Source organism: Podarcis muralis, chromosome 17, assembly GCF_964188315.1.
Source record: "Podarcis muralis chromosome 17, rPodMur119.hap1.1, whole genome shotgun sequence".
NCBI lineage: Eukaryota > Metazoa > Chordata > Lepidosauria > Squamata > Lacertidae > Podarcis > Podarcis muralis.
In genome coordinates this window covers 20,729,614-20,743,680 of record NC_135671.1, presented here as the reverse complement: position 1 = coordinate 20,743,680, position 14,067 = coordinate 20,729,614, and the positions used below count along the sequence as shown (strand labels likewise).

The following is a 14,067-nucleotide window of genomic DNA, read 5'->3' as shown; positions in this document are numbered from 1 at the left end:
AGAAGAAGAAGAAGAAGAAGAAGAAGAAGAAGAAGAAGAAGAAGAAGAAGAAGAAGAAGCAGCAGCAGCAGCAGCAGCAGCAAAAGGAGGGTCATAAGACACAGAAGTCTGGCATCTCTTTTGCCAATAAGAAAAAAGCAGGCCGGGCAAATGAGATATATATTTCCCACTCTACCCCCAACATGAACAAATGCTCAGCTACAAAGATAGTATCAGGGAGCTTGGTCACCCCAGCCTGGTTTTCTTCCTGTGTTAGAAGAGCCATTAAGATGCTTTATTTCCCTGGCTCATTTTCTTCTTGGGCTCCTCCTCAGGAGCTGAGCAATCTGCCCCAACCTGCTCATATATCCAAGCCTTCTCTGAGAGCCTTCCGAAGGCTACCACAAGGTATTTTCCGACTGTTGGTGTTCTTCAGCAGTTCGGTTGGCCAGCAAGTGGATGATGTTTCCTGATTGCAGCACTGTGAGGTGTAGCATCTTGCTACCATCCAACATGTCATCTTCTCAGGACAAGGAGGAGTGGTTCTTCAGATCAAACTACACAGATGTAGCTGAACTGTGACCCATGTGGCCCAAATAGCACCTCCTCCATGGGAAGAACTATGAGACTGGTTATCAATGAATTCATGGCAATATTCCCTAAGCACTTGCCTTTCTATGCACTGTGCTGATATCTGCTTCCACATTCAACAGGTTGGAGGCTAACCACCACAAGGCGCAGTGGGAAAGTAAATCATACTGTACTGTACATGGTTAAAGTTGAACTAGCTAATATTTTGATTTTGAAAGTTGGACACACAACTACATAAGACTAGGATAGCCATTTCCTGGAAATATATAGAATACTGCAGTTGGCAGCAGTGTCCGGGCAGAAATCGTTAAAAAAAAGTCTGGGAAAATCTGGAAGCATGGCAGCCCGTGTTGGCAGTGTCAATATTCTGTAAAAATGGCTCAAAACTGGCATTTTTGCCAAAACAACTCAAACAACTTTGGGCATAGCTAAAAAAAGCTCAGCAACTTTTCTGTCAGGATTTTCACTGTTTGAAACATGGCAACCCTACATAAGACCATACTGAGCACATGCCCTCAGGAAGCTAGACTATCCTCAACCAGGGCCAGGGCTTTTTCAGTGACGGCTCCGACCTGGTGGAATGCTCTGTCCCACGAGACTAGGGCCCCGCAGGACTTGATCTCCTTCCACAGGGCCTGTAAGACAGAACTATTCCACCTGGCCTTCAATTTGAATTAGCCTGAACCTCCATTCCCTTTTCCCTTTCCTCTTCTATGAAGAAACCCGTTCTGGGACCCCACATTTAAATTCTTCCCTGGTCTCCTTGCTGGCCCTAGTAGGACCAGCTTGGCCAGTTAGTCCTGGTGATCATTTAATGTCTACTAACTGGGTTCTTGCCCCCACCATGACCCCTAGATTTTTGAATTTTATTGATATTGATGCTGCATTTTATGTTGTATTTTATGCTGTTTTATGCTGTTTTTAAGTTGCATTCTAATCAATGTTTTATATTTGCTGCTAGCCACCCTGAGCCCAGTTTTTAAACCGGGAAGGGCTGGGTATAAATAAATTATTATTATTATTATTATTATTATTATTATTATTATTATTATTATGCCTACTGCACTGTGCAGCAACAAAATAAATATTCATTGTTAGTTGCAGCATTGCTAAAGGTGTCTAGTGTTGCAATCATATGCACACACAAGTCGCAGTAAGTCCTGTTGAATTCAGTGTATTTTTCTTCTGCACAGATATTCATGGATGTGTTGCACTTGTGAGAAGTCTACCATTATATGACGGGGGGTTTTCTGGCATCGACACTTCTGTAGACTCTATAATCAATCTCATGCAAATAATTAAGCTACCATATTTTAAATTCACTTTGAAATGCAGGATAAAGCACAGAATGGAAAGCCCCGGTTAGAAATACTCGCCGTCATTTCAGTGATTGAGTCACTGCCTCAGGAACGATAAGCATAACATAACATTAGAGAAGTGAAAAAGTAACTTCAATTGGGTATTTTTGTGTAATAGGCTTTTTCCACTTCTGTCTCAGAAAACTTTTTGAAAACTGATAATATAAGTGCCTTACGAGACACATTTTAATGTCAAATTTAGCAAGTGCAGTGTAAAATTACTGTCACAATACTACATAGCAATTTTCGTAAAATCAACTCAAAAAGAATTCCTAGGGCTGTATTGTAACGTGCGACTGAAATAACTTTTTTAAAGGGTGAAAGCAAATATAATAACTCTGGTTTTTGCAAGGGGGGGGGGAATGCAGACAACACTCCATTTTCAAACTTATTTCCAACTGAGACTACATGAAACAGCACTGGAAACAGGTACATTTGACATCGAGTGTGAAAGAGCACCACACACACACAAATGAAGACAGATAGCATCGAAAAATAACCGTCTTCATTATTCCACATGAAAAAGCTCCACACTAAAAGGTTAGTAGAGCCCTATTCACACTCATATTGAAGAGCCTCCACAAGTACAGCTGGCTGCCTCTCCTAGAGAGTGAAGGGGAAGCCAGATGAGTTTTGCTGTGAAACGCAAGTCTTGTTTCTCCACTGTATTGTGAGGCTCCATTGACATTTATGCAAGGTTAAAAACTGACTAAGTAATGAAATCTATCAAGGAGAGCCAAAAAGATTTTTTTTAAAAAAAGCTTTCAGAAAATAAAAACAGAGCTCTACGGTCATGCTACGCTTGTGTGAGTTGGTGGGAATATTCAAAAGGAAATAAAATATTTCCTCTAGAATAAAATCAAAAGGTTTATCACAGCCATCACTGATTTTTCCTCCCTAGACTGAATTTCATTATTTATTTATTTCATAAAATTCATGTACCGCTTGATTGTAGAGAAAAGACCATTATGGGAGCGCATATATATATATATATATATATATATATATATATATATATATATACATCCATATCCAATTCCTTGTGACTAGGTGTCTTTAAAAGCTCTTCAGTGACACTGAACATTAGCATGCTCATTACACAGCAAAACGAATCAAGCCAGGCAGTGGCGTAGCGTGGGTTGTCAGCACCCGGGGCAAGGCAAGTAATTTGCGCCCCCTAACCTGTGGATTTGCACCCCCTAACCCGTGGATTTGCGCCCCCTAACCCGTGGATTTGCCCTAACCCCAGATGTTGCGCCCGGTGCGGCCGGCCCCCCCTGCACCCCCCACGCTACGCCACTGAAGCCAGGAAAACAGGACGATTATCCAAGAAGATATAAAAATGTAGAGTAATCCATGTGTTTTGAGCATATGCTGTTTTGTTCTTTGGTTCCCTTTCCATTCACTATGGCAAGGGCCGTGACATTCAAGCTATATGGATATACGTACTACCATGCAAATAAAATTTAAATCCTTAAAATGGAACATACAGGACCAGATTCAAAAACTCACTTCTCTTCGCAGAAGCCAGGGCAACAGGCTTTCCTGCTCCTTCCCCAAATATCCTTAAAAGTTAAAGGGACTCCTGACCATTAGGTCCAGTCATGACTGACTCTGGAGTTGCGGCGCTCATCTCATCTCGCTTTATGAGGGTTGGAACAATCCTCATAACAGCCTACGGGGTGGGGTGGGGTTTGTTCCTTCAGACAAACATAACTGCTTGAGGTGAACAAAGATCTCCTTAGCACTATGTTGAATTCCACCACACAGTTGAATAAAAGGGGGGGGGGGAGTGATGAAATTACAACATGCAAAATATCACTCGATGAGCAGAAAACTGCAAGAGGCACTTGGTGGCATGAAACTGACATGGGTGTAAGATGACTAAAGAGGTAGATGGAAAAATGAATAAGGGAGCACCATCCATGTGCATATCTTTATTGTATTATATTTTGCCTTTCGTCTAGTGATGGTCTTCCAGGAAGGATGGCTTGCATGGGGTTCCCACACAGTTTTCTATCCGGGCACTGACCAAACCCAGATTCATTTTGTTTCTGTAGAGTTGTTCTACAGTAGACATGTCCAACTGGTCAACCGTGATCTACAAGTAGATTGCTGGGGTGATCCTGGTAGATCTGGCAAGTAATGTAACCGCCCCCACTTCCAGCTTTAGAGCTGTGTACAATTGCCAGCGCTGTACTCTCATGTGAGCGATTTTTTACATCCCCCTCTAAATAAAAAAGCTCAACAACTCTAGGAAATCCCTCCTAAAAAAGCTCAACAAGTTTATGACCCCCCCCCCAAAAAAAACCTCCACACTCCTCCTCCCTCCAATGACAATGGGTAGATCACTGCCAATTTGTTTATATACTGGGAGTAGATCACATTCTCTTGTGAATTGGGCGTGCCTGCTCTCTAGCATATCTAAACACCATGCCTATTAAAGTCCCAATAGAGGGACATCGCTTGGCTGTGAGTTCTGAAGGCCTTTTCCTCCTGGCCATCATTGAAAAGGCGCTGGCCCTGGTGGAGGATGGTCTGACTTCCTTAGGGCCTGGGACCTCTAAACTATGGTTATTCATGGACCTTAAGGTCCTCTGCGGGGCATACCAGGAGAGGCGGTCCCATAAATACGAGGGCCCTAAGCCACAAAGGGCTTTAAAGGTCAAAACCAGCACCTGGTGCCACAATGTTTTGCAGTGCCACAATGTTTTGCCATCCAAAGAAGAACTGGCAAAGTAATATCTGTTTTGCTCTCTTCCAAACAGTGCACATTTAGTATTATCAAAGGACTACTTTTCCAGAATATTATATGGTTAGTGCTAAGCTGGGGAACAATTCATCCAGAAAGTGACAAGCATACACCAGAATATTTACACATTATACCTAATTGAAAAATAAAAGCACTATTGCAGCTGCCTTGTGCATGTGTGGGACAGGGAGGGAGGGGGGTGAAGCTTGTGCTGCTATCCAATTCCAGTTTTTTCATGCTGTCAGTGGAGAAATGTGTACACAACGGCACAAGCTTTCCTTCCATTCTAATGAACTAAAAGCTTTTACCAGAAATGACCATGTCAAGCATTATCCAGGACCCAAAACAGAATGCATGAGTTATGTGCATGGCCAGAGATAGATCCTGTTTTGGGACAAATATGCTAAATGCATCCATGCTCCAACACTAAATCAGAAGATTATAGCCATGAAAATAATTATGGTCCACTGGTTCACGGAAGCACGAACTTTTCCAAGAGCTGCATCACCATGGCTCCTTCCTAACATGATAAACCATAGCTCATCATTATATCTGTCTGTAGCAAGAGTCTATACAAACTTGAGCATTCCTAGATAGCTAAATCACTAAATCACCCATTTCATGCCCTGTTATCTCGGCAGTCAGAAGAAGAAAAATCAGTGTTTCGAAGTGCAGCAGCGATCAAACTTTATTTGTTTACATTTCAAAGGGAACACACCTCCTGATAAAAAGTGCTTCTGTCTGTGGGGTTTTGCAGCAATTAACCCTTAAGATTAGTATGAACAAGAATGGACTAGAGAGGACAAGACTCATTTCTGCTTCTTCAAGGAAGCAATTGAGTGAAATGCTATAGAACGGAGCCTTCTCTGCAGTGGCTCCCAGTCTGTGGAATGCTCTCCCCAGGGAAGTTTACTTGGCGCCTTCATTACACGCCTTTAGGTGGCAGGCAATATGTTCCTTTTTAACCAGGCCTTTGGTTGATGTGTTTGCCATCTTTTAAAAGTGTCTAGCATCTCTAGAAGGACCATATTCTCCCATACAAACAAGCCCAGGCTTTGAGATCTTTTAGGGTAGCCCTTCTTTCAGCCCCATCACCCTCACCGGTGTGTTTGGTGGGGACATTGGAGAGGGCATTCTTGGTGGCTGCTCATAGAATTCGAAACTCCCTTTCAAATATCCTGGGCCTAAGCTGTAAAAGGCACTAGAGGTCATAACCAGCACTTTGAATTGTGCCTGGAAACAGACCAGTAGTGAGTGGAGCTGTTCCTTATAAGCTCCAGTCAGCAGTCTGGCTGCAGCTCCTTGGGCCAGTTGACGTTTCTGAGAACTTTTCTGCTGCAGCCCCACATAGAGCATGTCAGAGGAATCCCAAGGCACGTGGCCAAATCAGACATCTTCAGGACATACCGCAGACTTCTTCATTTCCATTACAACAGTAGCTTCAAGAAGCACACACCATCCTGAATGTGATAGCATGAGGACTGCCAAATGTATGAAATGACAGTGGCGTAGCGTGGGTTGTCAGCACCCGGGGCAAGGCAAGTAATTTGCGCCCCCTAACCCGTGGATTTGCGCCCCCTAACCCGTGGATTTGCGCCCCCTAACCTGTGGATTTGCCCTAACCCCAGATGTTGCGCCCGGTGCGGCCGGCCCCCCCTGCACCCCCCACGCTACGCCACTGTGAAATGAGCCAGTGGTGAATTATGAACAGATGGCACAGAAACTCCATTCCAGAGTTAAAAACAAAAAAAGCCTGACAATTAATTCTCTGTGGGAACAAAGGGATTAGAACTCCTCTAATAATATTATTAGAATGAAGAAACTTATTAGCTTTATGAACTTTTTTCATAGGCGAAACTTCCACAGAAAGTAAGACAGGAATTGACTGTCTTCTTACAATCCTATATCCCCCTTGCAGTGATAGAGCTATTTAGGAATGTACAAGGAAATCCATCTTTATCACTTATCAGGTTTTTGTATTGAAACAGAAGAGGAAAGGAGAGCTTGTGCAGACAACAGTTCTCATTATGAACACAACTGTCACCTTTGGTCAAAAGCCAACTTTGACCAAAACTTCATAAAATGGCTTAACCTTTGAAAAAGCTTCAACAATGGCAACTGTTCCATCCAAAAAATAAAAATAAAAATAGGAAGAACCAGGAACAATGATGAGTTGTCTTAGGGAGTCTTGTGAGTTTGAATATCTTTTTGATTTTATTTAAACTAATGAAAGATAATATTGGAATGCGTGAATCTGCAGAGCCACTTTTGTACGTTTCCATCTAACAGCAAAAATCTAGTATCGTATTATATTGCCCTCTCACCAGATTATTGTTTTGCACTGAAAGAAGAGAACCCAGGGGAATGTTTAATTACAAGCAAAAGGGAAATGGCAATCTATACTCATTGTGCTATTATCTAATCAACCTTCAGTGGCAATCCTCAAAACGCTCTGCTGGAAAACCTCATTCGTTCCCCAAAATGAATTTGCCACTACAACACACAGAGCAACAGGTCTCATGTGTTTCAAACTGAGATGCCTTTGTAATCAGTCACAACACACTCTGCTCTCTCTCTCCTGAAGTTCTTAAGTGCAATAAAATGTAAAAAAAATAGAACTAGGGTCATTTCTCAGAAATATTGTAAGCCATTCAGTCATCCCTATATACCTGACTCCTTGACTACATCAGCCCAGCAGAGAGGCACTGTTGCTAGCTACAGTTTTAGCAGCATTTATTAATCTTACAAATGCTCAATAGGGAAATGCAGGGATTCAGTTCCCCCAATAAATAAATACAGAAATACTGCTTTGCAGCCATGCTACCCTTTTGCTTTTATATAACATTTTGGTACAGCTAAGCTACCATTTTCTTAACTAACTTTAGCAATCAAGAATAGTAAGCACTACGGTCAGTAGAAGGAAAGAATGGAAGGTTTAAAAGTAAGACTGAGAAATGTGAAACTTGACTGGCAGGTGAAAAATACTTGGAACTTGCAAAAATGACTGGGAGGATAAGAGGAAGCTCAAATCAGAAAGTGTGTAAAGAATGGATAATATTTAAAGAGTATCTAAAACAATACTGTGAAAATGTAAATCTGCTGACAGGTTTAGAATGAATCTTGATTATTAGGTGAAACTATAAATGAAAAAAAAATGAAAATCAAAAAATCGATATGTAACAGATATAGGTTAAGAATATGTAGAAAGCACAATGAGGTGAATCGGAAGTCCAAAATGTGTGTGATGTTAGTAGAAGTGTTGTTAGTTATTGTTTAGTTGTCACTAAGGTATTGATTTTTGTTTGTTTGTGTTGCTTTATGTGAAATGTCTTGTAATAAAAATAATAATAAAAAAGAAGGAGAAATAAGATGCCTAATCATTACTGTCACTTTCTCGTAGACCACCCATACCTCTGTAACTCACTGTCATTCAGTTCCTTTAAAAACAAACAAACAAAAAGTGTTGAAAATTTGTAAGCGTTCTTTTGAAGTTTTGGTTTAATATTGAACAACCTACAGGAGGGGATCATTGAGAGTGGGTTAGGAAATGCCAAGAACACAGTGGCCTGCCTGTTACCAGTCTCTGCTTTGGATGCGTGTCTTCTCCAGATGCTTTGGCCTAAAAAAGGAAGATGTGTACTCACAAGTAGGTGTGCTTAGGAGTTCACCTGAACTGACAAATGATTCAGGGTGTAGACAGGTCTTTAGCATATGCACCGCCGAGGTTCAAAGATCTGCCCTGCGCCCCCAAATTTAGTTTAGCCGATTGCAAATCAACTTTTATTGTTGACCTTTTTTTGGGGGGGACAAACTCAAACTTTTTGAGCTTTTTTGGGAGGGAAAATCGATCACCTGTAACAACAACACAGCAGGGAAAAACTGCTTTTGTTTCCTGACTCGTTGGGAATATTAGACGCTACAAGTAACAGAGCAACAGAGGGTGGGGACTTCCACTCTATTGCTTTTCACTGCCGCCAATTGAGAGGAAATGTATACTGTGGGTATACATTTGGAGCACCTCTTGCACCCCTGGGTAAAGACGGCCCTTGCCCCCAGGGTCCTCAACCTTATGACACACATACCTCAGCCCCCAACTGTTCCAGTACTGTGCAGAGGAGGTTGAAAACAAGAGGAATGCTCTTCATGGGTTTTGCTTTATCATGATGCCTGATTGTAAAAAGGAGTCTACTTCTGCTTAAGTACAGCTGAGTAGGAGCTTCCTCTTGACCTTACCTTTGCAACACAGGCAATGGGAACTCAGGCAATGGACTAAGCATGAAAACCTTGGGGGTTAGGGCTTGAATGTATTCTTAACCGTTTACATATTAAGGCTATCTGATTTCATTTAAGTAGGCAGGTATTCCATCACTACCCCTTTCTCCTATGGTGGGAAGTTGGGTCCTCCTAACAGAGGGTCCATGTTGTGCTCAGCCCTGAAACACTTCCCTAACCAGCTTGTGGGTGGGGCTTGCCCTGCTCCAAGCCGGTGGTGCCACAGTTATGCCAATGGCCTTTAGCCAATCAGCAGCATGGCAAGGTTGAGGGTTGGGGGTATCTATTTGGCAGCATGATGTAGGGACCTCCTTTTGCTTCATGCTGCCGAACACCTGCCACCCACCCGTTAATTAGGTCGTGTTTGGCCTTGCTTTGGACTTCAGTTTTGGAATGGGGGCCAGGTAGGAATTTTTCCCAATGTGGCAGATTGGCTGTGGCCACTTGGTTTTTGCCTACCTCTTAGCAATCGTCACAACTTTGTAAGGTTTGGCGGTTAGGCATTGGTTTAGGGGAATGTGGTGAGGGGAGGTGCAGCCATCACCTGCCCCTCCAATGAATAGGGTATTCCCTTAAAGGAATCTGGGGGTCTGGATCGCGTCCGAAGCCCAGAGAGGGGCTAGGGCCATGCCAGGACCCCCAGGACCCCAGGGGTGAGCACCAGTCAATATACACTGACGGAGATCCCCCTGCTGGTTGTTTACCCTTCCAGGCTTCTTGCAGGGTGGAGCAGGAGCCAGATATAGTTTGATACCAATGCCTAAACCAATACCAATCACATTTGTGTATTTTAATAAAGTTGTGGCCAAAATCTGCCCATTAGCATTTAAACTAAATTCTGTCTCCACTGTGTCTTTATTTCCATGAGGGGATGGGTTTTGGGGCTCAAAGCACAAGCAGCTCCCTCTGTTTTCCTTCTAAATACAGTGGTACCTTCGGTTAAGTACTTAATTTGTTCCGGAGGTCCGTACTTAACCTGAAACTGTTCTTAACCTGAAGCACCACTTTAGCTAATGGGGGCTCCTGCTGCCGCCGCGCCGCTGTAGCACGATTTCTGTTCTCATCCTGAAGCAAAGTTATTAACCTGAAGCACTATTTCCGGGTTAGCGGAGTCTGTAACCTAAAGCGTATGTAACCTGAAGTGTATGTAACCTGAGGTACCACTGTAAATGGTGGGAAAGTTAAAAATCAAAAGCTATGTCTGGCAACTTATCTCTTCTTAGGATAGAGCTAAAATTTTGCAGTTTGTTAACTTCTTTCTCTGGTATATCTGATGTAAATCTTGTGCACATTGCAGGCAACTGGACACCAGAAAACATGGGTGCCTACTTCTTTGTAGAATAGCGACACAAAGAGAAGGCAATTTTCAGTGCAGAATCGACAAGAAATGATTCCTTGATTTCCCCCCTGTCCACAACTTTTATTTTGCTACAACTCCTCTCCCACAACTGCTTTTATACCTGTCAGGTTTCTATGTGTTTTCATAAGTAAACGTGGCTCTGAAACTCTGGGATGCAGAAATTGGAAAGGTTTAAATGCCCTTTTCCTGATTGCTTCCGCTGCTTCCCTTTGCAATGCAAAGAGCAGGAGGTTAAGAGTTACACTCCATGGGACATGTACCTCGTCTTTCAAGCACCTAATTAAATTTGCCCCATCTTTACATTAATGGGACACAAAGGTGCTTAACTCTGGCTGGAATGCGAACATGTTTTGTAGATCGTATTCAAAAGGAAGAGCAGGGAAGGAAGTGAGGAGTGCAGAGAAAGTGGGTGGCCCAGGCTGGCCTTCTCACAATCCCCTGGGGTCACCATTGTGAGAAGGAAGAAGCCTGCAATTAAAAAAACCGCAGGCTTCCTTCCCTGGACTGAATCAGGGGAAGGAGAAGTCTTTCTCCCCTTCGCATCGCCCCAAAGATATGTCAATGGAGGGGGACACACAAAGCATTGATGGCATTCCAGGTGAAGGAAGCCTGCCTTTCAAAATAGAGACTTGCTTGTCACAGCATCAGGGGAGTGGGTGGAAAAAGATCTGCCCTTCATTCTGCTTTCCCTAGCAGTGACAGCATTGAGTGGGACTGGGGAGGGGGGTAGTTGGTGAACTGTGAAGTGCAGAGGGTTTTGAGGGGTGAGCTGCAAGTCAAGAAGGAGGGAGTTTGGGGCAAAGCATAAAGGGAAGGGATTGGCGGGTAGGCAGGTTTGTGAGCAACAGGAGCAGAAGCAGCAGCCCATAGGGGTGTGTGTGTGTGTGTGTGTGTGTGTTAAAGGACCCCTGGACAGTTAAGTCCAGTCAAAGGCGACTATGGGGTTGCGGCACTCATCTTGCTTTCAGGCTGAGGGAGCCGGCATTTGTCCACAGACAGCTTTCTGGGTCATGTGGCCAGCAGGACTAAACTGCTTCTGGCGCAACAGAACACCATGACGGAAACCAGAGTGCATGGAAACACCGTTTACCCTCCCACCGCAGTGGTAGCTATTTATCTACTTGCACTGCTGTGCTTTTGAACTGCTAGGTTGGCAGGAGGTGGAACAGAGCAACAGGAGCCCACCCCGTCATGGGGATTCAAACCGTCAACCTTCTGATCAGCAAGCGCAAGAGGCTCAGTATTACACACACAAACACAAAGGGACATATATAACTCATGTATAAAGGTAAAGGGTAAAGGGACCTCTGACCATTAGGTCCAGTTGCGGCGCTCAACTCACTTTATTGGCCTAGGGAGCTGGCATACAGCTTCCGGGTCATGTGGCCAGCATGACTAAGCTGCTTCTGGCAAACCAGAGAAGCGCATGGAAACGCCGTTTACCTTCCCTCTGGAGCGGTACCTATTTATCTACTTGCACCTCGTGCTTTCGAACTGCTAGGTTGGCAGGAGTAACTAATGTATACTATGCACTTAAAACACATTTCCATTCCACCTTTCTTCATAAAAAATAATAATACCACAATTTAACATCTGACTTAACACCTAAGTTGGGGACGCGGGTGGCGCTGTGGGTAAAAGCCTCAGCGCCTAGGGCTTGCCGATCGAAAGGTCGGCAGTTCGAATCCCCGCGGCGGGGTGCGCTCCCGCTGCTCGGTCCCAGCGCCTGCCAACCTAGCAGTTCGAAAGCATCTCCGGGTGCAATTAGATAAATAGGGACCGCTTACTAGCGGGAAGGTAAACGGCGTTTCCGTGTGCAGCTCTGGCTCGCCAGAGCAGCGATGTCACGCTGGCCACGTGACCTGGAAGTGTCTGCGGACAGCGCTGGCCCCCGGCCTATAGAGTGAGATGAGCGCACAACCCTAGAGTCTGTCAAGACTGGCCCGTACGGGCAGGGGTACCTTTTAACACCTAAGTTACCAGCACTTAACACTAAATCATAATGCACCAACAGATTAAAAATATTATAAAAACAACCATCCAGAAACAAAAATGCTTTCCCCCCTCTTTTTTTAAGGAAAGTGTATACTATCTTTCAGAAGGCTCCTAAAGAAGTGGAAGGTGAGACTGCCTCCTTCAGAAGGGAGTTTCAAAGCATAGGCAGAGTCACGAATAAAGCATTCTCCCTGATCCCAATCGAAAAAGGCAAATGGGGACAACCAGCAGGGCCTATGAATGTTGTCTCAGCCGTTGGGCAAACTTGAACAGGAGATACCCCAATCTTAAACCAGCGAGGGCTTCTGCCTTGTGTAGAACACATCACCTGTATATGTATACAGTAGTACCTCATTAGGCCCCATTAGCTGAAGTGGTGCTTCAGGTTACAAACAATTTCAGGTTAAGAATGGACCTCCGGAATGAATTAAGTACTTAACCCGAGGTACCACTGTATGTTTATTTCTGTATGAGACAAGTATGCAGATGACTGGAGGCAATAGGAGGGATTCTGCAAAATTCAACTCCCATAATGCACTTTGGAGACTCAGGGTCTATAAAATGTAACATTAGCATGGGAGGGTGATAACTTTCCCCACAGAGCATTTAATGATATTTCTGCCAGCAAGAAATTTCAGAGAAACATTTTCCAGTGGGAAATACTTAATTGGAAACTAACCAACCAGACCTACTTATTATCCTTAAGTCGGCAGTTTCACGAACTACTCCAAAGGAGCAAATGTGTTAAGAGAAACAAAAGCCTCTTGTCAAAACCCACAGTGCTTAATAGCTGATTGCCAAATTTTATTTTGTTTTGAGCAATAAGGAACAGAATGCTGAAAACAACGATTTGCAAAGCAAGGAAATCTGAAAGCACTTTATTACAAAATTGCCTGTTTAAAAAGTAAATCTGCTAGCGATTCTCAGGAAAATATTTTTTTCTGTGTTCAAATGCTTAACAAAGGAAAAAGAAACAAACTGTTGAAACAGTTGTTCTTTTGTTCATTTCCAAAAGCTACTGGGAAGGTTTAAACTTTGTTTCACTTTTTAAAAAAGCAACAAAAAAACCTGTGATCTTTGCAAAGTTTTATCTGACTTGTGACAATTTTTTCTCCAGTTCTATCATCATGAACATTTTACAATTGGCAAAACTTCAGGATATATATTTTTAATCTATTGTCCTTTAAGAACAATTTCCACATTTTTTAAAAAGTGACTCTCTTAAAATGCCTAATTGAAAAAAGATTGGGCTATATCCCAGTTCATTATTTATTGGCTGAAGTGTTAAAATGTCCTTGGCTTCACCTTATGCACAAACATCCCAGCTGGTCATTTAACTATCTGGAAGAGGTCCAACATTCACCACTGTCATTAATTTACAAATGTGTGTTTTCAGTGTTTGCTTTCTAAATTTCATTCACTCTAAACCTAACTTCAGACTATTCTGTACACATGATTGAAAACGGAAAACCACGAGGAACAGCCACCAGAATCTGCAGCTTAGTACACTCATTGATATATTAACTTGAATCAAAGTGTGACAGTAAGAGCACACTATATACCATACTTCTTTCTTGACGAAGATGTTCAAAAAACAATTGTCCATGCTGAACCCAAGAGACAAGTAAGTAGTATCAATGCTTGCTAACGATACCTACAATGTGATGTAATATTTTAGCACTCAGGTTGTTTACTTCTTAAAGTGATTCCCCTGGGTGCTTACAAAGCCCCTCCAAATTAAAGATTCCCTCAAAATTAGC

General features: G+C 43.0%; 1 protein-coding gene across 28 annotated transcripts in view; it reads right to left on the bottom strand.

Moving 5' to 3' along the window:
• PTPRD (protein tyrosine phosphatase receptor type D) overlaps positions 1 to 14,067 on the bottom strand; it is a 1,167,048-nt gene that overhangs the window by 305,949 nt on the left and 847,032 nt on the right. The gene's annotated exons all lie outside the window — the stretch shown is intronic.